At 40.0% G+C, this 25,373-nt stretch overlaps 1 non-coding gene across 1 annotated transcript; it reads right to left on the bottom strand.

The window, feature by feature from the left end:
- Nucleotides 1-646: 646 nt before the first annotated feature.
- Nucleotides 647-754, bottom strand: LOC130955941 (small nucleolar RNA R71). Its single transcript, XR_009076947.1, has one exon. It is a non-coding gene; the product is annotated as a small nucleolar RNA R71 (small nucleolar RNA).
- Nucleotides 755-25,373: the final 24,619 nt, after the last annotated feature.

Genomic DNA, 25,373 nt, shown 5'->3' with positions numbered 1-25,373 from the left:
ATTCTTCTCCTTCTTCCTTCTATTTTTCTTTTCCTCTGACACCTCAAGGAATCTCTATACTATGACATAGAGAGATTCCATATTTTCTTGCTCTCTTCTCTTTCATATGAGCAGGAACAAAGACAAAGGCATTCTTGTTGAAGCTGACCCTGAACCTGAAAGGACCTTGAAGCGAAAGCTAAGAGAAGCTAAGGCACAACTCTCTATAGAGGACCTGACAGAAATCTTCAAAGAAGAAGACATGGCAGCCGAAAACAACAACAATGCAAACAATGCAAGGAAGGTGCTGGGTGACTTTACTGCACCTACTCCCGACTTCTATGGGAGAAGCATCTCTATCCCTGCCATTGGAGCAAACAACTTTGAGCTTAAGCCTCAATTAGTTTCTCTAATGCAACAGAATTGCAAGTTCCATGGACTTCCATTGGAAGATCCTCATCAGTTCTTAGCTGAATTCTTGCAAATCTGTGACACTGTCAAGACTAATGGGGTTGACCCTGAGGTCTAAAGACTTATGCTATTCCCTTTTGCTGTAAGAGACAGAGCTAGGACATGGTTGGACTCATAACCTAAAGAAAGCCTGGACTCATGGGAAAAGCTAGTCAATGCCTTCTTGGCAAAGTTCTTTCCACCTCAAAAATTGAGTAAGCTTAGAGTGGAAGTCCAAACCTTCAGACAGAAGGATGGAGAATCCCTCTATGAAGCTTGGGAAAGATACAAACAATTGATCAGAAAATGTCCTTCTGACATGCTTTCTGAATGGAGCATCATAGGTATATTCTATGATGGTCTCTCTGAACTATCCAAGATGTCTTTGGATAGCTCTGCTGGAGGATCTCTTCATCTGAAGAAGATGCCTACAGAAGCTCAAGAACTAATTGAAATGGTTACAAATAACCAATTCATGTACACTTCTGAAAGGAATCCTGTGAACAATGGGACAAATCAGAAGAAAGGAGTTCTTGAGATTGATACTCTGAATGCCATTCTGGCTCAGAACAAGATATTGACTCAACAAGTCAATTTGATTTCTCAAAGTCTGTCTGGAATGCAAAATGCACCAAGCAGTACTAAGGATGCTTCATCTGAAGAAGAAGCTTATGATATTGAGAACCCTTCAATGGAAGAGGTGAATTACCTAGGAGAACCCTATGGAAACACCTATAATTCTTCATGGAGAAATCACCCAAATTTCTCATGGAAGAATCAAGAGAGACTTCAACAAGGTTTCAACAACAATAATGGTGGAAGAAACAGGTTTAGCAATGGCAAGCCTTTTCCATCATCTTCTCAGCAACAGACAAAGAATTCTAAGCAGAACCCCTCTGACTTAGCAACTATGGTCTCTGATCTAATCAAAACCACTCAAAGTTTCATGACTGAAACAAGGTCCTCCATTAGGAATTTGGAGGCACAAGTAGGACAGCTGAGCAAGAAAGTCACTGAACTCCCTCCTAGTACTCTCCCAAGCAATACAGGAGAAAATCCAAAAGGAGAGTGCAAGGCCATCAACATGGCCGAATTTGGAGAGGAAGGAGAGGAAGTGAACGCCACTAAGGAAGACCTCAATGGGCATGCACTGGCCTCCACTGAGTTCCCCAATGAGGAACCATGGGAATCTGAGGCTCAAAATGAGACCATAGAGATTCTATTGGACTTACTTCTGCCTTTCATGAGCTCTGATGAGTATTCTTCCTCTGAAGAGGATGAGTATGTCACTGAAGAGCAAGTTGCTAAATACCTTGGAGCAATCATGAAGCTAAATGACAAGTTATTTGGAAATGAGACTTGGGAGAATGAACCTCCTTTGCTCACCAAAGAACTGGATGACTTGTCTAGGCAGAAATTACCTCAAAAGAGACAAGATCCTGGGAAGTTTTCAATACCTTGTACCATAGGCACCATGACCTTCAAGAAGGCTCTGTGTGACTTAGGGTCAAGTATAAACCTCATGCCTCTCTCTGTAATGGAGAAGCTAGGGATCTTTGAGGTGCAAGCTGCCAGAATCTCACTAGAGATGGCAGACAATTCAAGAAAACAAGCTTATGGACTTGTAGAGGATGTTCTGGTGAAAATTGAAGACCATTACATCCCTGCTGATTTCATAGTCCTAGAGACTGGGAAGTGCATGGATGAATCCATCATCCTTGGCAGACCCTTCCTAGCCACAGCAAAGGCTGTGATTGATGTTGATGGAGGTGAACTGATCATTCAAGTGAATGAAGAATCCTTTGTGTTTAAGGCTCAAGGATATCCCTCTGTCACCATGGAGAGGAAGCATGAAGAGCTTCTCTCAAATCAGAGTCAAACAGAGCCCCCACAGTCAAACTCTAAGTTTGGTGTTGGGAGGCCACAACCAAACTCTAAGTTTGGTGTTGAACCCCCACATTCAAACTCTAAGTTTGGTGTTGGGAGGTTCCAACATTGCTCTGAGAAAATGTGAGGCTCCATGAGAGCCATCTGTCAAGCTACTGACATTAAAGAAGCACTTGTTGGGAGGCAACCCAATGTTATATTTTATATATTTTTCTTTGTTATTTTATATTTTCTGTAGGTTGATGATCATGAGAAGTCACAAAATCAATTGAAAAAGAAAAAAACAGAATGAAAAGCAGAAAGAAAAAAACAGCACACCCTGGAGGAGAGCGTGCTGGCGTTTAAACGCCAGTAAGGCTAGCTGTTGGGCGTTTAACGCCCAGTCTGGCACCATTCTGGGCGTTTAACGCCAGAAAGGGGCACCAGACTGGCGTTAAACGCCAGGAAAGGGCAAGAACCTAGCGTTAAACGCCAGAAATGGGCACCAGCCCGGCGTTTAACGCCAGAATTGGCTAAAAACGCAATTTTGCATGCCATTTGGTGCAAGGATGACTTTTCCTTGACACCTCAGGATCTGTGGACCCCACAGGATCCCCACCAACCCCACCACCCTCTCTCTTCTCCTTCACCCATTCACCAATCACCTCAATACCTCTTCCCCAAAAACCCTTCACCTATCAAATCCCATCTTCTCTTCACCACTCACATCCATCCTTCATAAAACCCCACCTACCTCACCCTTCAAATTCAAACCACTTTCCCTCCCAAACCCACCCATACATGACCGAACCATGAGCCCCCCTCTCCTATATAAACCCTTCTTCACTCCTTCATTTTCACACAACCTAAACACCACTTCTCTCCCTCTTTGGCCGAACACAAAGCCATCCCCTTCTTCCTCATTTCTTCTTCTTCTACTCTTTTCTTTCTTCTTTTGCTCGAGGACGAGCAAACCTTTTAAGTTTGGTGTGGTAAAAGCATTGCTTTTTGTTTTTCCATAACCATTTATGGCATCCAAGGCCGGAGAAACCTCTAGAAAGAGGAAAGGGAAGGCAAAAGCTTCCACCTCCGAGTCATGGGAGATGGAGAGATTCATCTCAAGGGTGCATCAAGACCACTTCTATGAAGTTGTGGCCTTGAAGAAGGTGATCCCCGAGGTCCCTTTTTCACTCAAAAAGAGTGAATATCCGGAGATCCGACATGAGATCCGAAGAAGAGGTTGGGAAGTTCTTACCAACGCCATTCAACAAGTCGGAATCTTAATGGTTCAAGAGTTCTATGCCAATGCATGGATCACCAAGAACCATGATCAAAGTGTGAACCCGGATCCAAAGAATTGGCTTACTATGGTTCGGGGGAAATACTTGGATTTTAGTCCGGAAAATGTAAGGTTGGCATTCAACTTGCCCATGTTGCAAGGAGATGAACATCCTTACACTAGAAGGGTCAACTTTGATCAAAGGTTAAACCAAGTCCTCACAGTCATATGTGAAGAGGGCGCCCAATGGAAGAGAGATTCAAGAGGGAAGCCGGTTCAATTAAGAAGGCATGACCTCAAGCCCGTGGCTAGAGGATGGTTGGAGTTTATCCAACGCTCAATCATTCCCACTAGCAACCGGTCTGAAGTTACTCTAGACCGGGCCATCATGATTCATAGCATCATGATTGGAGAAGAAGTAGAAGTTCATGAGGTTATAGCCCAAGAACTCTATAAGGTGGCGGACAAGTCCTCTACCTTGGCAAGGTTAGCCTTTCCTCATCTCATTTGTCACCTCTGTTATTCAGTTGGAGTTGACATAGAAGGAGACACCCCCATTGATGAGGACAAGCCCATCACTAAGAAAAGGATGGAGCAAACAAGAGACCCCTCTCATCATGAAATCCCTGAGATGCCTCAAGGGATGCACTTTCCTCCACAAGACTATTGGGAGCAAATTAACACCTTCCTAGGAGAATTGAGTTCCAACATGGGACAACTAAGGGTGGAGCATCAAGAACACTCCATCATCCTCCATGAAATTAGAGAAGATCAAAGAATCATGAGAGAGGAGCAACAAAGACAAGGAAGAGACATTGAGGAGCTCAAGCACTCCATAAGACCTTCAAGAGGAAGAACAAGCCGCCATCACTAAGGTGGACCCGTTCTTTAATCTCCTTGTTCTTTATTTTCCTGTTTTTCGAATTCTAGTGCTTATGTTATCTATGTTTGTGTCTTGTGATCATTAGTGTCTATGCCTTAAAGTTATGAATGTCCTATGAATCCATCACCTCTCTTGAATAAAAAATGTTCTTAATTGAAAAAAAAAGAAAGAATTGCATGAATTTTGAATTTTATAACAGTTTGATTATTTTGATGTGGTGGCAACACTTTTATTTTCTGAATGTATGCTTAAACAGTGCATATGTCTTTTGAATTTGTGGTTCATGAATGTTGGCTCTTGAAAGAATGATGAAAAAGGAGACATGTTACTGAGGATCTGAAAAATCATTAAAAATGATTCTTGAAGCAAGAAAAAGCAGTGAATACAAAAAAAAAAGGGGAAAAAGAACGAAAAAAAAAAGAAAAAGGGAGAAAGAGAAAAAGAAATAAAAAGAAAGAAATAAAGTTGTGATCCAAGGCAAAAAGAGTGTGCTTAAGAACCCTGGACACCTCTAATTGGGGACTTTAGCAAAGCTGAGTCACAATCTGAAAAGGTTCACCCAATTATATGTCTGTGGCATGTATGTATCCGGTGGTAATACAGGAAGACAGAGTGCTTTGGGCCACGGCCAAGACTCAATAAGTAGCTGTGTTCAAGAATCATCATACTTAACTAGGAGAATCAATAACACTATCCGGATTCTGAGTTCCTAAAGAAGCCAATCATTCTGAATTTCAAAGGATAGAGTGAGATGCCAAAACTATTCAGAGGCAAAAAGCTAAAAGCCCCGCTCATCTAATTAATACTGATCTTCATAGATGTTTTTGAAGTTCATTGCATATTCTCTTCTTTTTATCTTATTTTATTTTCAGTTGCTTGGGGACAAGCAACAATTTAAGTTTGGTGTTGTGATGAGCGGATAATTTGTACGCTTTTTGGCATTGTTTTTAGTATGTTTTTAGTATATTTGGTTTAGTTTTTAGTATATTTTTATTAGTTTTTAGTTAAAATTCACTTTTCTGGACTTTACTATGAGTTTGTGTGTTTTTCTGTGATTTCAGGTATTTTCTGGCTGAAATTGAGGGACCTGAGCAAAAATCTGATTCAGAGACTGAAAAGGACTGCAGATGCTGTTAGATTCTGACCTCCCTGCAGTCAAAGTGGATTTTCTGGAGCTACAAAAGCCCAATTGGCGCGCTCTCAACGGCGTTGGAAATTAGACATCCTGGGCTTTCCAGCAATATATGATAGTCCATACTTTGCCCAAGATTTGATGGCCCAAACCGGCGTTCAAAGTCACCTTCAGATTTCCCAGCGTTAAACGCCGGAACTGGCACCAAAATGGGAGTTAAACGCCCAAACTGGCATAAAAGCTGGCGTTTAACTCCAAGAAGAGTCTCTACACAAAAAATGCTTCAATGCTCAGCCCAAGCACACACCAAGTGGGCCCGGAAGTGGATTTTTATGTCATTTACTCATCCTTAGGCTACTAGTTTTCTATAAGTAGGACCTTTTACTATTGTATTTTCATCTTTCAATCTATCTTTCAATCTTAGGATCTTTTGATCATGTTTTGATGATTGAACCCTCTTTGGGAGGCTGGCCATTCGGCCATGCCTAGACCTTGTTCTTATGTATTTTCAACGGTGGAGTTTCTACACACCATAGATTAAGGTGTGGAGCTCTGCTGTACCTCGAGTATTAATGCAATTACTATTGTTCTTCTATTCAATTCCGCTTGTTCTTTGTCCAAGATATCACTTGTTCTTCAACTTGATGAATGTGATGATCCGTGACACTCATCATCATTCTCACCTATGAACGTGTGACTGACAACCACCTCCGTTCTACCTTAGATTGGGTGAATATCTCTTGGATTCCTGATACATGATGCATGGTTGATCGCCTGACAACCGAGTGCTCGCCTGACAAACGAGCCAGCCATTCCATGAGATCAGAGTCTTCGTGGTATAGGCAAGAACTGATGGCGGCATTCAACAGAATCCGGAAGGTCTAACCTTGTCTGTGGTATTCTGAGTAGGATTCAATGATTGAATGACTGTGACGTGCTTCAAACTCCTGAAGGCGGGGCGTTAGTGACAGACGCAAAAGAATCACTGGATTCTATTCCGGCCTGATCGAGAACCAACAGATGGATAGCCGTGCCGTGACAGGGTGCGTTGAACATTTCCACTGAGAGGATGGGAGGTAGCCACTGACAACGGTGAAACCCTTGCATAAGCTTGCCATGGAAAGGAGTAAGAAGGATTGGATGAAGACAGTAGGAAAGCAGAGAGACGGAAGGGACCAAGCATCTTCATACGCTTATCTGAAATTCCTACCAATGAATTACATAAGTATCTCTATCTTTATCCTTATGTTTTATTCATCATCTATACCCATTTGAGTCCGCCTAACTAAGATTTACAAGGTGACCATAGCTTGCTTCATACCAACAATCTCCGTGGGATCGACCCTTACTCGCGTAAGGTTTATTACTTGGACGACCCAGTGCACTTGCTGGTTAGTTGTGCGAAGTTATAGTGATCACAATTTCGTGCACCACTATGCATGAAACCCCATAAACCAGGAATTCTACTTCTATTTTATCTTCTTGCTCTTTCATTTCATTCTTCTTATGCTTCAGTACTTGCTTAGGGACAAGCAAGCTTCAAGTTTGGTGTTGTGATGCCAGGGCATCTAGGCCAGTTTCGCTGACCTTTTCTTTACTGTTTTAGGGTAGTTTCATGCATTTTCTTAGTGAATAAGACAAGTTTTGGATGAAAATACACTCACACCTTGATTCAAGCAACTAGTGTGAACTTTGCATGATTTCATGAGAATTTTGCTAGAATTTCATGATAAATTGATGATGCATAATCTCATGACTTTGGCTAGAGCTTTGATGCACTTTAATTGCTTGATTTCAGGGCAAAGGAAGCAAGGAAGAAACACGTTAGTATTCACGTTAACCTAGTTAACGTGAACACTAACGTGGAATGGTAAAAAGCTTGCAACGTTAATGAGAAAAGTGATCACCAATAACGCCTGCGAAGCCATCTATAGCTCACGTTACTTGCCACGTTAACTAAGTTAATGTGGTAGTTAACGTAGAAGAAAAAGAGAACTCCAACGTTATGAGAAAACGTGAACACCAATAACATTTTTCTCCAACGTTAGTGGTAAAAGTGAACACCACTAACGTTGAGAAACTTGGCAATGATCCACGTTAAGAGTCATGTTAACTTAGTTAACGTGAACTCTAACGTGGAAGAGAAGAACAAAAGACAACATTAGTGACACTCACTTTTGTCACTAACGTTGGACTAACTAGCATTGCCTACATTAACTTTCACGTTAAGATTATTAACGTGAAGGTTAATGTGGAGTTGAGATTAAAGAGCCAACGTTAATGACACTCACTTTTGTCACTAACGTTGGAAGATTGCATCACTACTACGTTAAGAGCCACGTTAACTTAGTTAACATGAGTTCTAACGCAGAAAATTTGGGCATTTGGAGCGTTAGTGACAAAGGTGAGTGTCACTAACGCTCTCGAAGGTGAGACACACCTACGTTAAGAGTCACGTTAGCTAAACTAACGTGAACTCTAACGTAGGAACAAAAGGCACCAAGCAACGTTAATGAGAAAAGTGATTCCCAATAACGTTCGTGAAGGGGTATAAGCCAACGTTATTGGGAAAAGTGAGTCCCAATAACGTTGGCCAAAAATTGAGAAGGCAACGTTAGTGGTCACGTTAAGACCACTAACGTTGGAGTTAACGTGGGCACATGAGGGTGGAACGTTAGTGGAAAAAGTGAATGCCACTAACGTTCTCGAACCCATAATGGCACTCAACGTTAATCTCACTAAATGCCCAAAGCCTAATGCATATCTCTCTGCAAGCTGGGCCCACTAAAGATGAGAACTGCTTCAACTCAAGATCCAGAGCCCACATCGAAGACTTGAAGAACTCACTAGAAGATCAAGAGGAGTAGTATATATAGGAGTAGTTTTGAACTATAGAGGAGCTTGGCACCTTTGGGAACTACTCTCTATAGATTTACTTTTCTGCACTTTTAGCATGGATTCTTCTTTTCTACCATTTTTCATTTCTAGAGCTGTGAACAACTAAACCCCTTTCATTGGGTTAGGGAGCTCTGTTGTAATTTGATGGATCAATTATAGTTTTCATTCTTCTTCTTCTTTCTTTTCTCTTAATCTTACTAGAAAGCTTTCGATCTTAATTCAATTGGTTAGTTGTCTTGGAAAAGAAACTCTCCATAATTGGATCTCCTTTGAGCCTTGGAAAAGGGATGAGGAGATCATGCTAGAAATGCTTTCTCATGTTGGACCAAATTGGGATTTGGGCGGATATAGTGACATGTAATCCTCCCAACACTTTGATTTGGAAATACATGTGGTATAATCAGTGACCACACTTCATCTCTTCCCATGAGCAATTAAATCAAGGAATTGGGCATTTGTTCAAGCTTAGAGAGATTGGATTGCCAAGGAATTGGGATCCAATCACTTAAGATTGCCAAGGAGATCAATGAATGCATTGATTGAGGAAGACATGAGAATGAACTTGATCCGGAGAATGCAACATCTCCTGAACCCAATGATTACCCCATTTCTGATGTTACCCATTCTCTTTACTTTCTGCCATTTATTTTCATGTTCATTACCCCAAATCCCCATTTAAGATTCTGCACTTTAATTTCTTTTATTTACTTTCCAGTCATTTAAATTTCTGCAAGTTCTCAATCTAATTTCTATTTAGCTCAACTAGCATATTTTTCTAACTAAAGTTGCTTGACCAATCAATCCTTGTGGGATTCGACCTCACTCTATTGTGAGTTTTACTTGACGACAATTCGGTATACTTGCCGAAGGGAAATTTGTTGAGAGACAAGTTTTCATGCATCAACAATCAAGTTTTAAGTTTGGTGTTGTGATGACAAGTCATCTTATGCTAGTATTTTGCATTAGTTTGATTAGGTTTTATGCACTTTCTTGCACAATAAGTAAGTGATTGGAGTGGATTTTCATGATTATGATAAATCAATCAACCATCATTTATTTTACACAAAATTATAGGGTTTAGGCTAAAATTAATTGATTTTATGAATGATGCAGAAACCTTGTGAAGTTGGTGATACTTTGACATGTTTGTTTGGTTGCTTGTAGGTGAAGAAATGATGAAGAAAAGAAATAACTAGGAAAGCGTTGCATTATCAAAGCACGGCGATTCATTAAGGCAACGCTAAGCTTGGAGACACAAAGGGGTAGCGTTCACTTAATGAACGTAGCGTTCATTAAGTGAATGCCCATGAGGGAGCGCTCATCAAAGGAGAGCATCCAAGGAATGCAACAAGAAGCCACGTTCAAAGAATTGAATGCCACGTTCAAAACAACGAATGTTTTCGGCTTATGGAAGCAAGGAAGCAATGCGCATCAAAGGCGACACAAGGCTGGCGTTCAAAGAAGTGAACGCTACGTTCATAGTTGTGAACGTTTTCGAGCATAAGGCACCAAGGAAGCAAGGCACGCTTAAGGAAGCAAAGGAATGTAGCGCTCAAAGAGTGAGCGGAGCGTTCACAAAGTGAACGCTAGTTGGGAGTAGGGCACATACCAAGGCAAGCGTTCAAAGGAATGAATGCCAAGTTCACTTTTGTGAACTTTCTCGTGCCTTTTTGCTGAGTGGTACACGAAATCGTGAGTTCACACTTCTATCACAACTCCGCGCAGCTGACCAGCAAGTGCACTGGGTCGTCCAAGTAATACCTTACGTGAGTAAGGGTCAATCCCACAGAGATTGTCGGCTTGAAGCAAGCTATGGTCATCTTGTAAATCTCAGTCAGACGGATTCAAATGGTTATGAGGTTTTGATAATTAAAAGAGAAATAAAACATAAAATAGGATAGAGATACTTATGCAATTCATTGGTGGAAATTTCAGATAAGCGTATGGAGATGCTTTGTTCCCTCTGAGCCTCTACTTTCCTATTGTACTTATCCAATCATGCTTACTCCTTTCCATGGCAAGCTGTATATTGGTAGATCACCATTGTCAATGGCTACCATCCGTCCTCTCAGTGAAAACATATCCGCTACGATTTCTCGCATGGCTAATCAGCTGTCGGTTCTCGATCGTGTCAGAATAAGATTCATTGATCCTTTTGCACACTGTCACTGCGCCCAACAGTCACGAGTTTGAAGCTCGACACAGTCATCCCATCCCAGATCCTACTCAGAATACCACAGACAAGGTTTAGACTTTCCAAATCTCAACAATGCTGCTAATTGATTCTAGCTTATACCACGAAGACTCTGATCTCACGGAATGGAAGGCTCTGTTGTCAGGAAAGGCAACCATGCGTCGTGAACTAGGAGGCCAAGAGATACACACTCTAGCTCTCGCAATAGAATGGAGGTGGTTGTCAGGCACACGTTCATAAGGGAGGATGATGATGAGTGTCACTGATCATCACATCCATCAGGTTGAAGTACGAGTGAATATCTTAGAACAAGAATAAGCGTGAATTGAATAGAAAAACAATAGTACTTTGCATTTATTCATGAGGAACAGCAGAGCTCCACACCTTAATCTATGAGGTGTAGAAAATCCACCGTTGAAAATACATAAGTGATTAATGTCCATGTATGGCCGAATTGCCAGCCCCCAAAACATGATCAAGAGATCAAAAGTGATCCAAAGATAGTCTCAAAAATGATCTAAAGATGTGAATACAATAGTAAAAAGTGCTATTTATACTAAACTAGTTAACTAGGTTTACAGAAAATGAGTAACTAAGTGTAGAGAGTGCAGAAATCCACTTCTGGGGCCCACTTGGTGTGTGTTTGGGTAGGGCATTGAAGCTTTCACGTGCATAGGCTCTTCTTGGAGTTTAAACGCCAGTTTTGGTGCCAATTTGGGTGTTTAACTCCAGCTTTGGTGCCAGTTTAGAAAATGGTCTCTGGTGGGTGTTTGGACGCCAGTTTGGGCCATCAAATCTCGGGCAAAGTATGGATTATTATACATTGCGGGAAAGCCCAAGATGTCTACTTTTCAACGCAATTATGAGCGCGCCAATTGGGCTTCTGTAGCTCCAGAAAATCCACTTCGAGTGCAGGGAGGTCAGAATCCAACAGCATCTTCAGTCCTTTCTCAGCCTCTGAATCAGATTTTTGCTCAGGTCCCTCAATTTCAGCCAGAAAATACCTGAAATCACAGAAAAACACACAAACTCATAAAAAAGTCAAGAAAATGTGATTTTTGCATAAAAAACTAATAAAAATATACTAAAAAGTAACAAAAACATATTAAAAACTATGTAAATCAATGCCAAAAGCGTATAAATTATCCGCTCATCACAACACCAAACTTAAATTGTTGCTTGTCCCCAAGCAACTGAAAACAAAATAGGATAAAAAGAAGAGAATATACAATAAATCTGAAAATATCAATGAAACTTTGTCCCAATTAGATGAGTGGGGCTAGTAACTTTTTGCCTCTGAACAGTTTTCGCATCTCACTTTATCCTTTGAAGTTCAGAATGATTGGCATCCATTAGGAACTCAGAATTTAGATAATGTTATTGATTCTCCTAGTTCAGTATGTTGATTCTTGAACACAGCTACTTTATGAATCTTGGCCGTGACCATAAGCATCTTGTTTTCCAGTATTACCACTGGATACATAAATGCCACAAACACATAACTGGGTAAACCTTTTCAGATTGTGACTCAGCTTTGCTAGAGTCCCCAGTTAGAGGTGTCTAGAGTTCTTAAGCACACTCTTTTGCTTTGGATCATGACTTTAACCACTCAGTCTCAAGCTTTTCCCGTGGACCTTCATAACACAAGCACATGGTTAGGGACAGCTTAATTTAGCCGCTTAGGCCAGGATTTTATTCCTTTGGGCCCTCCTATCTTTTAATGCTCAAAGCCTAGGACACTTTTTACCCTTGCCTATTAGTTTAAAGGGTTATTGGATTTTTCTGCTTGCTTTTTCTTTTTCTTTATTTTTTTTTGCCTATTTTATTTATTTTTTTTTGCAAGCTTGTGTTTTTCACTTCTTTTTCTTACTTCAAAAATCAATTTTATGATTTTTCAGATTATCAATAACATTTCTCTTTGTTTATCATTCTTTCAAGAGCCAACAATTTTAACATTCATAAACTTCACTATCAAAATATGCACTGTTCAAGCATTCATTCAGAAAACAAGAAGTATTGCCACCACATCAAAATAATTAGACTAATTTCAAGATAAAAGTCGAAATCCATGTACTTCTTGTTCTTTTGTAATTAGGAACATTTTTCATTTAAGAAAGGTGAAGGATTTATGGGACATTCATAGCTTCAAGGCATAGACACTAGACACTAATGATCATGTAATAAAGACACAAACATAGACAAACATAAAGCATAAAAAATCGAAAAATAGAAAAACAAATAACAAGGAAATTAAAGAACGGATCTACCTTAGTGATGGCGGCTAGTTCTCCTTCTTGAAGACCCTATGGAGTGCTTGAGCTCCTCGATGTCTCTTCCTTGCCTTTGTTGTTCTTCCCTCATGGCTCTTTGGTCTTTTCTAATTTTATGGAGGATAATGGAATGCTCTTGGTGCTCCATCCTTAGTTGCTCCATATTGGAACTCAAATCTCCTAGAGAAGTGTTGAGTTGTTCCAAATAGTTATGAGGAGGAAAATGCATCCCTTGAGGTATCTCAGGGATTTTTTTATGAGGGACTTCCTCATGCGTTTGCTGAGGTCCATGAGTGGGCTCTCTTGTTTGCTCCATCCTCTTTTTAGTGTTGGGCTTGTCCTCTTCAATGAGGATGTCATCCTCTATGATAATTCTAGCTAAACTGTATAGATGACAAATGAGATGAGGAAAGGCTAACCTTGCTAAAGTGGAGGGCTTGTCAGCCACTTTGTACAGTTCTAGAGGTATGATCTCATGAACTTCCACTTCCTCTCCAATCATGATGCTGTGGATCATGATGGCCCGATCCACAGTTACTTCGGATCGGTTGCTAGTAGGAATGATAGAGCGTTGGATGAACTCCAACCATCCTCTAGCCACAGGCTTAAGGTCAAGCCTTCTTTGTTGAACCGGCTTACCTTTGGAGTCTCTCTTCCATTGTGCTTCTTCCATACAGATGTCCATGAGGACTTGGTCCAACCTTTGATCAAAGTTGACCCTTCTTGTAAAAGGATGAAAATCTCCTTGCATCATTGGCAAGTTGAATGCCAATCTCACATTTTTCGGACTAAAATCTAAGTATTTCCCCTGAGCCATTGTGAGCCAATTCTTTGGGTTTGGGATCATACTTTGATCATGGTTCTTGGTGATCCATGCATTAGCATATACCTCTTAAACCATTAAGATTCTGACTTGTTGAATGGGATTGGTGAGAGCTTTCCATCCTCTTCTCTTAATCTCATGTTGGATCTCCGAATATTCACTCCTTTTGAGCTTGAAGGGGACCTCGGGGATCACCTTCTTCTTGGCCACAACTTCATAGAAGTGGTCTTGATGGACCTTTAAGATGAATCTCTCCATCTTCCATGACTCAGAGGTGGAAGCAATTGCCTTCCCTTTCCTCTTCCTTGAGGTTTCTCCGGCCTTAGGTGCCATTTAATGGTTATGAAAAAACAAAAAAAAAGCAAGGCTTTTTCCACACCAAACTTAAAAGGTTTTCTCGTCCTCGAGCAAAAGAAGAAAGAAAAGAGGGGAAGAAGAAGAAATAGAGGAGATAGAAATGTGTGAAGGGTTTGGCCAAGGGGAGTTTAGTGGGTTAAGATGTGCGAAATTAAAGGTGGTAAGGAGGGCTATATATAGGGAAAGAGAGGGGTGGGTGGCCGAATTGAAGTGGGTGGGTTTGGGAGGGAAGTGTTTTGAATTTGAATGGTGAGGTATGTGGGGTTTGATGGTGGGGTTTTTGGGGAAGAGTGGATGGACTTGATAGGTGAATAGTGGTTTGGGAAGAGTATTATGGAAAGATGTGAAGGGGAGAGAGAGTGAGTTGAGGTAGGTGGAGATCCTGTGGGTTCCACAGATCCTGAGGTGTCAAGAATTTTGCATCCCTGCACCTTGCTGGCGTTAAACGCCCCTCTGTGTGCCTTTCTGGCGTTTAAACGCCAAGCCACTGCCCTTTTCTGGCATTTAAACGCCAGTCTGTTGCCCTGTTCTGGCGTTTAAACACCAGTCTGCTGCCTTGTTCTGGCGTTTAAAGGCCCAGAAAGGTGCCAGACTGGGCGCTTAAACGCCCATTTTTATACCTTTACTAGCGTTTAAACGCCAGTTTGCCTGCCAGACTCCTGCCTATTTCTGGCGTTTAAATGCCCAGAATGGTGCCAAGCTAGGCGTTAAATGCCCATTTTGGTATCCTTACCGACGTTTAAACGCCAATAAGCTCGTCCTCCAGGGTGTGCCATTTTTTATGCTATTTTTGATTTTGCGTTAATTTTTTGCAGTTATTTTTGTGACTCCATGTGATCATGATCTTAAAGAAATCATAAAATAACATAGATAAATAAAATAAAATTGGGTTGCCACCCAATAAGCGCTTCTTTAATGTCAATAGCTTGACAGTGAGCTTTTTAGAGCTTCACAGATGTTCAAAGCATGATTGTGGCCTCCCAACACCAAACTTAGAGTTTGGTTGTGGGGGCTTTGCTTGACTCTACATGTAGAGAATTGAATGAAGCTTTTCATGCTTCTTCCCCATGTTTACAGAAGAAGATCCTTGTGCCTTAAACACAAGGTAGTCCTCATTCACTTGAAGGACTAGCCCTCCTCTGTCTACATCAATCACAGCCATTGCTGTGGCTAGGAAGGGTCTTCCAAGGATGATGGATTCATCCTCATCCTTCCCAGTGTGTAGGATTATGAAATCAACATGGATATAAAGGCCTTCAACCTTCACCAAGACATCCTCTACAAGTCCACAAGCCTGTTTCTTTGATTTGTCTGCCATCTCTAGTGAGATTCTTACAGCTTATACCTCAAAGATCCCTAGTTTCTCCATTACAGATAGTGGCATGAGGTTGATACTTGATCCTAGGTCACACAGAGCCTTTTCAAAGGTTATGGTGCCTATGGTGCAAGGTATCAAGAACCTTCCGGGATCCTCTTTCTTTTGAGGTAACTTCAGCTGAACCAATGCACTTAGTTCATTGATGAGCAATGGAGGTTCATCCTTCCTAGTCTTATTACCAAATAATTTGGCATTTAGCTTCATGATTGCTCCTAGATATTGAGCAAATTGCTCTTTAGTAACATTTTCATCCTCTTCAGAGGAAGAATATTTGTCAGAGCTCATGAATGGTAATAGTAAGTTCAATGGAATCTCTATGGTCTCTAGATGAGCCTCAGATTCCTGTGGTTCCTCAGTTGGGGACTCCTTGTAGTCCAGTGGACGTCCCATGAGGTCTTCCTTACTGTGAATCACGTCCTCCTCCTCTTCTATAGGTTCGGCCATTTTGGTTGTATTAATGGCCTTGCACTCTCTTTTTGGATACTCTTCTGTATTGCTTGGGAGAGTACTAGGAGGAGTTTTAGTGATTCTTTTACTCAGCTGACCCACTTGTGCATCCAAATTTCTTATGGAGGATCGTACCTCAATCATGAAATTGAGGGTGGTCTTAGATAGATCAGAGACTATGTTTGCTAAGCTAGAGAGGCTTTGCTCAGAATTTTGTGTCTGTTGCTGAGAAGATGATGGGAAAGGCTTGCTATTGCCAAACCTGTTTCTCCCTCCATTATTGTTATTGAAGCCTTGTTGAGGCTTCTATTGATCCTTCCATGAGAAATTTGGGTGATTCCTCTATGAAGGATTATAGGTGTTTCCATAGGAATCTTCCATGTAATTCACCTCTTCCATTGCAAGATTCTCAGGGTCATAAGCTTCTCCTTCAGATGAGGCGTTTTTAGCTTGCAATCCAGTCAAACTCTGAGAAATCATATTGACTTGCTGAGTCAATATTTTATTCTGAGCCAATATGGCATTCAGAGTATCAATCTCAATAACTCCTTCCTTCTGAGTCACCCCATTATTCATAGGATTTCTCTCAGAAGTGTACATGAATTGGTTATTTGCAACCATTTCAATGAGTTCATGGGCTTCTGCAGGCATTTTCAGATGAAGAGATCCACCAACAGAGTGGTCCAATGACATCTTGGATAACTCAGACAGACCATCATAGAATATACATATGATGCTCCATTTTAGAAACATGTCAGAAGGACACCTTTTGGTTAATTGCTTGTATCTTTCCCAAGCTTCATAGAGGGATTCACCTTCCTTCTATCTGACGGTTTGGACATCCACTCTGAGCTTACTCATCTTTTGAGGTGGAAAGAATTTGGTCAAGAAAGTATTGACCTGCTTGTCCCAAGAGTTCAGACTTTCTCTAGGTTGTGAGTCCAACAATCTCCTAGTTTTGTCTCTCACAGCAAAGGGGAAAAGCATAAGTCTGTAGACCTCGAGATCAACCCCATTGGTCTTAATAGTATCAAAGATCTGCAAGAATTCAGATAAGAACTAATGAGGATCTTCTGATGGAAGTCCATGAAACTTGCAGTTCTGCTGATTGGAGAAACTAATTGAGGCTTAAGCTCAAAGTTGTTTGCTCCAATGGCAGAAATTGAGATGCTTCTTCCACAGAAGTTGGAAGTTGGTGCAGCATAGTCACCAAGCATCTTCCTTGCATCTCTGGCATATCGTTGTTATTTTTGGCTGCCATGTATTCTTCTTTTTTGAAAATTTCTGTCAGGTCCTCTCCAGAGAGTTGTGCTTTAGCTTCTCTTAGCTTCTTCTTTAGAGTCCTTTCAGGTTCAGGATCTGCTTCAACAAGAATATCTTTATCCTTGTTCTTGCTCATGTGAAAAAAAAGAGAACAGAAAAGAAGAGGAATCCTCTATGTCACAATATAGAGAATCCTTTATGTGAGTAGAAGAAGAGAAGAATGAGGTAGAGAGAAAATAAAGAGAATTCGAACACAGAGAGGAAGAAAGGGTTCGAATTTTAAGAATGAGAGAAGTGTTAGTAAATAAATAAATAAATAGAAAGAGATAAGAGAGAGGGGAAATTCGAAAATATTAGAAGAAATAAATTAAAATTAGAATTTAAAATAATTAGTTAATTAAAAAGGTTTTTTTTTTTTGAAAAAGTTGTTAGTGGTTTTCGAAAATTAGAGAGAAAAAAGTAGTTAATTGAAAAATATTTGAAAATAAATTTTGAAAAGGTAAGAAGTTAGAAAAAGATTTTAAAATTATGTTTTGAAAAAGATATGATTGAAATCTATTTTGAAAAAGATTTGAAAAAGAAATTTAATACCTTACGTCCAAGTAATACCTTACGTGAGTAAGGGTCGATCCCACTGAGATTGTCGGCTCGAAGCAAGCTACGGTCATCTTGTAAATCTCAGTCAGGTGGATTCAAATGGTTTTGAGGTTTTGATAATTAAAAGAGAAATAAAACATAAAATAGGATAGAGATACTTATGCAATTCATTGGTGGGAATTTCAGATAAGCATATGGAGATGCTTTGTTTCCTCTGAGCCTCTGCTTTCCTATTGTCCTTATCCAATCATGCTTACTCCCTTCTGCATGGCTAATCAGCTGTCGGTTCTCGATCGTGTCGGAGTAAGATCTATTGATCCTTTTGCACACTGTCACTGTGCCCAACATTCACGAGTTTGAAGCTTGTCACAGTCATCCCATCCCAGATCCTACTCGGAGTACCACAGACAAGGTTTAGACTTTTCGGATCTCAAGAATGATGCCAATTGATTCTAGCTTATACCACGAAGACTCTGATCTCACAAAATGGAAGGCTCTGTTGTTAGGAGAGGCAACCATGCGTCGTGAACTAGGAGGCCAAGAGATACACACTCAAGCTCTCGCTGATAGAACGGAGGTGGTTGTCAAGCACGCGTTCATAAGGGAGGATGATGATGAGTGTCACAAATCATCACATCCATCAGGTTGAAGTACGAGTGAATATCTTAGAATAAGAATAAGCGTGAATTGAATAGAAAAACAATAGTACTTTGCATTAATTCATGAGGAACAACAGAGCTCCACACCTTAATCTATGAGGTATAGAAACTCCACCGTTGAAAATATATAAGTGATGAAGGTTCAGGCATGGCCAAATGGCCAGCCCCCAAAACATGATTAAGAGATCAAAAGTGATCCAAAGATTATCTCAAAAATGATCTAAAGATATGAATACAATAGTAAAAAGTGCTATTTATACTAAACTAGTAAACTAGGTTTACAGAAAATGAGTAACTAAGTGTAGATAGTGCAGAAATCCACTTTCGGGGCCCACTTGGTGTGTGTTTGGGCTGAGCATTGAAGCTTTCACGTGCATAGGTTCTTCTTGGAGTTTAAACGCCAGTTTTGGTGCCAGTTTGGGCATTTAAATCCAGCTTTGGTGCCAGTTCTGGCGTAAAAGCGTTTAACTCCAGCTTTGGTGCCAGTTCTGGCATTTTACGCCAGAAAAGGGTCTCTGGTGGACGTTTGGACGCCAGTTTGGGCCATCAAATCTTGGGCAAAGTATGGACTATTAAAGGAGAGCATCCAAGGAATGCAACGAGAAGCCACATCCAAAGAATTGAACGCCACGTTCAAAACAATAAACGTTTTCGGCTTATGGAAGCAAGGAAGCAATGCGCATCAAAGGCAACACAAGGCTGGGGTTCAAAGAAGTGAACGCTACGTTCATAGTTGTGAACATTTTCGGGCATAAGGCACCAAGGAAGCAAGGCGCGCTTAAGGAAGTAAAGGAATGTAGCGCTCAAAGAGTGAGCGGAGCGTTCACAAAGTGAACGCCAGTTGGGAGTAGGGCACATACCAAGGCAAGCGTTCAAAGGAGTGAACGCCAAGTTCACTTTTGTGAACTTTCTCGTGCCTTTTTACTGAGCTCGCACCAAAGAGCAAAAATTGGCAAGAGGGAACCACCTGCTTCACAAATTAAACGTAGCGTTCACTTAAGCCAACTGAACGCTCCCCTGGAAGGTTCCCACACACCTTGACTCAATTGAACCAAGCCACTCCTGATCCATCCATTCAAGGCCAGATTGGAAAAGCCCATTCCAAGATTTGAAGACCAAAATAGAAAGTGTATAAATAGGAGTTAATTTGATTTGTGAAAGAATTTTTAGCTCATTTTAGTTTTTCACTTTTAATTTTCATTTGTTTTGAATTTGGGAATTGGGATTAGATCTAGTTTGCTTTCTGTTTTCATTTTCTTTCTTCTGAAACTTCTACTTTCTATTTTGGGCTTTTGAATTCAGATTTAAGAACTCCAGTAAATTTCTTGATCTAAGAATCATCTTTGTTTTTCGTTTATATAGTTCTAAGAATTGAGGAATTGGATCTGAATTTCCTTTGCTGTTTACATTTTCATTTCTTCTACAATTTCTTTCTGATTGGTCAAGGGAGTAATTGAGATCTAGATCTGCTTTCTGATCTCATTGCTCTCCTTCGATCTTCAATTTCTCTTTTAGAATTTCATAATTGAGCTAAGTTTCTTTTTCTGTTTGTTTCTTCAAGTAATTTTTTCCATTTCTGTTTGGCTACTGAGCTGAATCTCTTCATCTCATAGCTCTCTGATTTACTTTAATTTGCATTTTCCTTGTTAAATTCTGAATCCCATCACCCAAATCCTTTTTTCTTCAAGCAATTTACATTTCTCAGCAATTTAGATTCAGCACTTTATATTTATTACACTTTAAGTTTCTGCAATTTACTTTTCTTGCAATTTAAGTTTCAACTCTTTTACTTTCTTGCACTTTAAGTTTCTGTAAATTTATCTCTAATGCACTTTACTTTTCTGTCCAATTTACCTTCTGCACCTTTACTTACTTGCAATTTAGCTTCTGTTAATCAAAATCACTCAAATCACCAAATATTCGCTTAACTAAATTCTTCACCTAACTAAAATTGCTCAATCCATCAATCTCTGTGGGATCGACCTCACTCTTGTGAGTTATTACTACTTGATGCGACCCAGTACACGTGCCGGTGAGTTTGTGTAGAATCGCTTTTCCCTCATCAACCAACAAGCTTGTAAGCTTCTATGACACCATTTGGAGACTCTTAGGGTTATTTTCGAGCATTGAAAACATGGGAAAGGTTTTAGGAGAAATTGTTTGGTATTATTTTGAAAAGTTTGAGAACGAAGGCTTAGGTTTCTGGTGTATTGAGGATGAGTTTAGTTGAGAGAGAAAAATGAGTAGTGAACTTGGTGAATACTGACAACGAATTGAGAAATTGATGAACTACTAAGTTCAAAATGGAATTAGGAACTAATGATGGTCATTGTGAGCTTGATGCATATTGAAGGAAAGTGTGCTAGGCACTATATCCTTGGAATGTTGAGAATTGATAATTGGAAGTGATTTGAGATGAGACATGGTGATGACTGGTGATGAATTGAGGTCGATGAAATTCTTGGATTATATGAGAGTCTGCAGGGCCTATATCCCTGGCGTAGCAGATTCCTCTACTGCATGAGTATATGTTGTTGAGAGTGTGCAGGGCCTATATCCCTAGCGTAGCAGATTTTTCTGTTGCATGAGTAGTTGTTGTTGTTTTCTTCTCTGCTGCATGAAGTGTACGGGGCCTATATCCTTGGCATAGTAGACTCCCTACTACATGAGTGTGCAGGACACTATATCTCTAGCGTAGCAGATTCGCTGCTGCATGAGTGTGCAGGGCACTATATCCCTGGCGTGGCAAAAAAGGCTACATCTGGAAGGATGTGTCGGGTTGGCATTCACGGATCGACAAGTGATATCACGAGCCAATAGGATAGACATTCATCATATGCATCTCTTATGTGCTTGATTGCTTTGATTACTTGAGTTTGCCTAATTGTATAACATGCCTACTTGCTTCTTGAACTACTTGTTATATATGAATATTATATGTGTTTTACTTGTTTGTATTAATTGTGATTGTCTGGTGCTGAGGAGGTTAGGTAGGCGGTGGCGATGGGATCGCACGGCGGTTAGGTTGGTGAAGGCTGTGGGATACAGCGGTGTGATTAGTATTAGTTAGAATTACCCTAAGTTTAGATAACCCGATTTATGGTTTAAGTTTTTTAATTATTTATTTTGTTTTAAGCTTGAATATTCCGTATTCGATGTGAAGTTCTAGGATTGCCTTCGGCGTCCTGGAGCCTCACATCTTACATATTGGGCACTGTTACCATACTGAGAACCTCCAGTTCTCATACCATATGTTGTTGTTGTTGTTTTTCAGACGCAGGTTACAAATCCACTTCGGTGAGATTGCAGATATGGTGATAGAGCAAAGTATGGTTCCTCCTTGGTTCATTTTTGTTTTATTTTGTTGAAGTACTTTCTCTCATCCTTTTTGTTTTAGACTTTATGGCCTTAGAGGCTTATTTTGAGAGACAAGATGTATAAGCTGTTTTAACTCCAAAAACTCTATATTTTTCTGTTTGTAACTAGCCGACTTAAACTCCGCAAGCTGCGGCTAGTTCCCTATGATTTTTATACTCTTATATCTATATATGTTCTATTCTCTTGTATCTATACCTTGTTCCTTGTGCGTTAGCTTCGTGTGAACGTTTCGCGCTTTTGTAATTCTGTTTTGAACTTAATCCTTCATCGGGCTTCTAGAATATATTATTTCCTCCTATATAAATATGTATAAGCCTTAGAATTGTCGTAACCTCTGATTAACATTTCCTTTACGGCTAGAGGTAAAGATTAAGATAGTTAGCATGCTACACAAAGGAAATTTTAAGGGGAAAATTTTCTTTAAGCAGGGAAGAATCTAACATCCTAGTTTCCGTGTTAGTGTCGCGTATGCTAAACCGATCGAACTGGGCCCAACCCACAGCTCAGAAACTTGATGAGCACAGCTCATTCTCTCCCATTCCTCACGAAACACGCTAAAGAACTCAGCATGAGGAGGAAGAACACCCAACCATAGCCAAAACCCTTGGTTATAATTCAATCCTCCATAACTTCTTGCTCAGAGATCCGATTGTTGCACCATTTACGGTCATGCGACCGCAACGTCAAGCTCTACAATGCCCAGTCAATAATTAGGTAAGAAAACTACTTATGTGTTCCAATTTCTTCTTTCCCAATTTTGAAATATATGGGCAATTATGTTAAGAATTGTTAAATTTCGGTGTTTAGGCTCGAATTAGCTTGAAAAGAACGTTCAATCTTGCTTCTTTGGTGCTTGTGTAAGGTGAAAATCCTATAACCCTAGATAATTCTTTAATTTAGTGTGTTGGGTATTGAATTGTGTGTATGAATATATGATAATATGTGTTAGGTGTGTGTGTATGTAAATTGGAGCTTAATTGTGGATGTTGAATGCTTGATGAAATTGTGGAGACTGGATTTTGGAAGTGGAACTCGTGAACTTACCTTGTGGGGTTGCCTTGGCTTATACGAGGAAATCGGCTAAGGTATGGTTTAGGTTTCTCGTATTTTATATGTAATGTCTTGTGAAAACTTAGGCTAGTTGACCATAGGAATGAATGCATGTATATCTTAAATTGTTTAGTTCCTTGAGAATAATTATGAACTAAGTTGGGAGTTGGTTGTTGTTTGATATTGGGGATGAAGTATATAATGTTATATGATGCTTTGACGATGAATGGTAAGGTGTTAAAATTGAATATGTGTATAGGATGAATGATTGATGACCTTGTTAGTTAGTAAAGAAAATTTATGTATGAAATAGTGTAATATTGAGGAATGGTTGGTTAGGGTGATGGTGATGCTATAAATGGTAAGTTGTGGTGCTATTGGTATGAGTGGAATGTGGTATTGAATTTGATTTTATGTAAAAATAGAGGTTTAAGAATTCTTGTGAAAAACTAATTTTTGTCCAAACTTCGGCGAGCCATAACTTGGCTTTCAGATCCCCAAATTATTTCAAACTTGTTTTGAATAAAAATTAGGTTCGTGAAGTTTACGTCATTCAAAGAACGTATGAAAAATATTTTGAAACAAAAAAGTTATACGCGTCGGAAGTTTGGAGTGCAAAGTTAAAAAGTGTGCAGCATTAAGCATTTTTGCTATTCTACATAACTTCCGTACGGGACGTGACCAACCTATTCGGGATGATTATCTCGTGTATGCGAGAAGAATGTTTGCGTATGCAAGCATAGAAGATTGTACACCCACGCATACGCGTGACCTTTCAGTAACGCACTCCCACGGAAGTGATACGAAAGGAATAAAGGTTAAATCTGAGTACTCTTTCTCGAAAGTGCGACCCCAGGAGATGGTGAAAGTGATACGAAAAAATTGGAATCTACATTAACTACCGGCAAGTATACTGGGTCGCATCAAGTAGTAAAACTCACAAGAGTGAGGTCGATCCCACAGGGATTGATGGATCAAGCAACTTTAGTGAGGTGATATGTCTAGTCAAGCAAAAAAATTGAAAGAGTTTGGTGAAATTTGATTAACAGAATGTAAATTACAATGAATTTAAAGTGCTGAAAATATAAATTGCTGAATGTAAATTGCTTGAAACATAAATGGCAAGAAACTTAAAGGACTGAAACTTAAAGAGTAAGAAAGTAAAAAAGCTGAATGTAAATGACAACGGAATGTAAATTGCATGAAATGTAAAAGGGCTTTGGGTGCTAGAAAATTAAAAGAAGCAGTAAATTCAAAGCAAGTAAAGTAAGGAACAACAATAAAAGAGATTCATTAGGGATTGGAGATATCACAATCCATCATGAATCAACTAGTCTCAACTTCAATCTCATTCATATGATGTAGAGCTATGGCGGATTGGAATTAATTGAGTCCCAATTTCTTGGCAACCCAATTTTTCTAATCACAATCAATTTGCCAATTCTTTGATCTAATTGTCATGAGAAGAGGTTAAGTATATGTCTCTTATCCATGAGCCACACAAATTCTCAAGACTACAATTCCTCCCGAATGTGAGGGATGAAGCTTCAATTCTAATATCTATGATTCCCCTTCCGAGGCTCACATAGAGATTTAATTTATTCAAACCCCCTTCCGGATTGAGTAAATATCAATAAACATAGAAGATATCCCTTAGCTACAACAAGCGGATTGAGAAGAAGAAGAATTTCATCCATTCATGTGTATTACAACAGAGCTCCTCCCCCTAATGGTTTGGGAATTAGTTGATCATCACTCTAGGAAAAATTGACGATAATTTAAATTGCATGAATGTAAATCAGACTCAGTGCAAACTCAAACGTAAAATTTCAGAAAGGTAGAAGTGCAAGGAATTGAAAATTGCATAAAAGAAAACTAAACTCAATACAAACTAAGAAGAAAGTGCAGAATGTAAAATGGGTACAAAAGAGAAATGCTAAACTAAGCTCTCTGGAGTCTCTAATCCTCCAGCCTTCAGAGCCTTCTTTCTAACTTCAAAATTCTTCATATACATACTCTTCAAAAATGGGTCTTCAAGTACTTGGATGTGGGCTTTTGGCCTTGGTTGAAGTAAGCTTGGAGTGGCTCTTTGTGACGTTGACATTGGGCATTAGCTCACAAACGTTCATACTTGCATGGGAGCTATTTAAAATGAAATTGGCCTTGGCGTTAGTGACCAACGTTTGTGCACTAACAGTGGCACAAACGTTGCATGAATAAGCTATTGGGAGCGTTGCAACTAACGTTGGGCTCAACGTTGGTGGTACCAATGTTCGTCTGGACAAGCATACACGTGGCCCACACGTACGCATGACCCAGCGTTGGCGTGCAAACGCTAGAGTTCAAGACACAATGTTGGCGCACCAGCGCCTCTCTCATGCATGCTTGTCGCCCACGCGTATGCGTGGCTCGTCAATTTCCAATCTCACGCGTACGCGTCGCCCACTCGTGTGCATCACAGCCAATTTTT

The sequence above is a fragment of the Arachis stenosperma genome, chromosome 1, assembly GCF_014773155.1.
Source record: "Arachis stenosperma cultivar V10309 chromosome 1, arast.V10309.gnm1.PFL2, whole genome shotgun sequence".
Classification (NCBI taxonomy): Eukaryota; Viridiplantae; Streptophyta; class Magnoliopsida; order Fabales; family Fabaceae; genus Arachis; species Arachis stenosperma.
Note: the sequence above shows the minus strand (reverse complement) of the source record. Positions and strands in the feature narration are given on the sequence as shown.